The following is a 3,077-nucleotide window of genomic DNA, read 5'->3' on the forward strand; positions in this document are numbered from 1 at the left end:
ACCAAGTTTCTTACAGAATATTTTATTTCTAAAATTAGGAAAACCTATATATCTTCTCTTTTCTGTTGTTTGTTAAGAAAGGGATCTCACTATGTTTCTGGATGCGAACTCTTGGGCTCAAGTGATTCTCCTGCTTAAGCCTGCCAAGCATCTGGGACTATAGGCACGTGCTACCCCACTTGACTTAGAAAAACATATCTTAAAATTTAGAAAGACATATGGTTAGAAATGGTGAAATAAAGACACATATACCACCAAGTGAAAACACCACAATGAAAGAGAGAGTTCTAGCTTCACTAAAGTTAGAAAATATCCACAATCCATATGTTAAATTTATACCATTTATGGAAGACACAAGGATAAAACATGGTAACATGTATCTTTATGTTTGTGTATGACAGAAAACCTTTAACATTATGTAGCAAGGACTTGAAGAGCCCCAAGTACAATTCCCTTATTTAGGAGAGCAAGGTCAAGGGTTTGAAGAAACTATTGACCCAGGACTGAATTCCCTCTGAGGTTTAGGGAAGAGAGACAAATGAGGAAATCTTCAGGCATCTAACTGCTCAAGAGGCCAGATTCTCGGGTGGCTGGGTAGGTTTTCTGCTTTGCAGCTCCCTCTTATGATCAGCTGAGGGAAAATAAACCCATAAAATACTGAAGGGAGAGAAAGAGTGAGATGGAGGAAAAAGAGAGAGAGAGAGACTTGTGACATACAGGACTGAACAATTTGGTAGAGATTCCTGCCTCCTCAGGAGACTGCTAGCCTCACTCTGAGAGTACAGAGCACACACCCTGGGGCAGAGTTGGTGAGGTGCTTAGAAACAACATGCCCAGATGAACCTGCCCTTCTGCTAGTTCACTTCCTCATTCCCTTATCATATCTGCTCCAACAGCTTGCCCCAAAATAAGCCTCCACAAACATAATTTACAATTGATTAGGGCTCAGTATAGACAACAAGTAAAAAGAAGGAAAATAATATAACAAACAGAAGGCATAAAAAGACGGCTCTTCAAGGTCATACCAGGAAGGAGGAGAACGTTTAAAAAATTTTTATGACATTCTATAAATAAGAAAAAGTATGACCTCATTGAAATCAGAATAAAAATGAAAGATAAACAAGTCAAAAAAAGAAATATAAGGTGTAGTAAGGAAATGAACACCAAGCTGGCAGATCTCGGTAAAGAAATGGAAGGTATAATAAAACAATCATGAAATGAAAACAATTTATAATCAGTAAAAAGAATTGAATCTGCTGAAAACAGCCAGGGACATTTGAGACAGGCTTTGGACAACTAAAATGAGAAAAAAATGAAATTGGAAAAAGAATTCATAATTATAAGAATAATAATATATGCAGAACATGAGATACAGTATACATACAATAGGCGTTTTTGAAGTAGAAGAAAACAGAACACTAAAAGGAAAAAAGTGTCCAAAGATACAAATTTTAGAAACATTTTCTGAACTAAAAATCAATCTAAATATATGTTTTCTTTCATCAAATGAAATAACCGACAGGGAAAGGGATAAAGTGATGCCCCTGATTATACAGGGTTTTAAAGACGTAGCCAAGGAAGCAGGAGTGTCTGTAATGAGTGGCCAAACTGTTAAACTCCTGGATTGTTTTGGGAGGTGTCACTACAACTACAGCCCAATGAATTTATCACGCCAGGCAATTCAGTGCCAAGGGATGTGCTGGAGTTCGCAAAACCCCCGGGGGGCACAAGTGGCAGGGGCTGTGCACCACTGCCACTTGCGTCAAATAGCAGTGGCTGGATATTCCTGAAAAATGAAATAAAATTAAACTAGTGGTCACTCACGAAGCTGTAGGGTTGGCATAGCACAAAGCAATAATGAACATGGTACAGTTCAACAGGAAAGCTTCATCATGCACACAGTCAGTGCCCATGCAGCCATGGACATCCTGGGCATTAGGATTTGGGGCCGTGTACAGAACCTGACCAAGCAGCAGAGGAACAGGGTGTCCTTTGTAATTCACAATGGTCCCTGTGCTGGCCAAGATGGCTATGATGAGCAAGGCTTGTGGAAACATGTTCAGCCTCATGCACAGAACATGCCCAAAGACACCAGGAGGCATTCTGGTCTGTTTACCACATGAGCAAGCAGCTTGGTTCTGTGCAGAGATAAAGTCCCCCAAATGTGGTGGAGGCCACCAAGCATGGATTATTGGGATTGTAGAAAAAGGGCAATCAGGCAGCTGGAATCATAGACCAACCCTGGGCCATTGAGGCTGCCCAAGTAGCCACTCAAAATGTGGATCTTATACCTGGTGCCACTTCTTAATCTAGACAGAAATAGCTATTTGTTTTTGTTTTTAAGTAGACCTATTTCCTTTATCATCACTTCAGTTAAAGACTATAAACAGCAAAAATCTCATTGTGTATACATATCTAGTGATCACAGGTCAATTTGTAAGTGGATACAATTAATAAAATAAAATCCATTGTCTTTTTTTTCCTGTTACATTAACTGAAATTGCACCTAATATTGAATCAGCTTCTGAGTTGAGAATTATATTGTTTTCTGATACTATTGATTCATTTTGAGTCTTTAGACACTTATCTCTTGCACATAGGTGCTCTCTTTTTAAAAGTGCTTTTATATAGGACAGACATTACCAATAGCAATGTCAAATAGCAGTTGACGTCTTTTCATTTTGTGTATATTTGTCAGGTAAGCCTGATGGTTTTTTAAGTGTCTTGTGGTTTTCTGGAAAGACAGCATTGGTGAGTGGCACACAATGGTATCCCAGTCATAAGAGGGTTGCATGATTCCTTTTAGTCTTTGAATTGAAAAGCCTTGTCTTGTCATTCAAGAGCATCTTAGACCCAGGACATTCTCCAGTACTGCATTCAGTTCAACAGGGCAAGTACTTCACTGCATGCAAAACACTTTGCAAAAGTGAAATTGTATTTCTTTTTTTGTAGCATTCCTGACATTTACAGTAATACCATTAATAGGTTTTTTAAATCAATAGCAAAAAAAAAAAAAGAATACTTTTTGCAATGTAAGATAATTAGACATTTCATAATGCAACAAGAAATTCCCTTCT

At 38.3% G+C, this 3,077-nt stretch overlaps 1 pseudogene; it reads left to right on the plus strand.

The window, feature by feature from the left end:
• Positions 1 to 2,308, plus strand: part of LOC108309609 — a 32,549-nt pseudogene extending 30,241 nt beyond the window's left edge.
• Positions 2,309 to 3,077: the final 769 nt, after the last annotated feature.

The sequence above is a fragment of the Cebus imitator genome, unplaced genomic scaffold (genome assembly GCF_001604975.1).
Source record: "Cebus imitator isolate Cc_AM_T3 unplaced genomic scaffold, Cebus_imitator-1.0 Scaffold95, whole genome shotgun sequence".
Classification (NCBI taxonomy): domain Eukaryota; kingdom Metazoa; phylum Chordata; class Mammalia; order Primates; family Cebidae; genus Cebus; species Cebus imitator.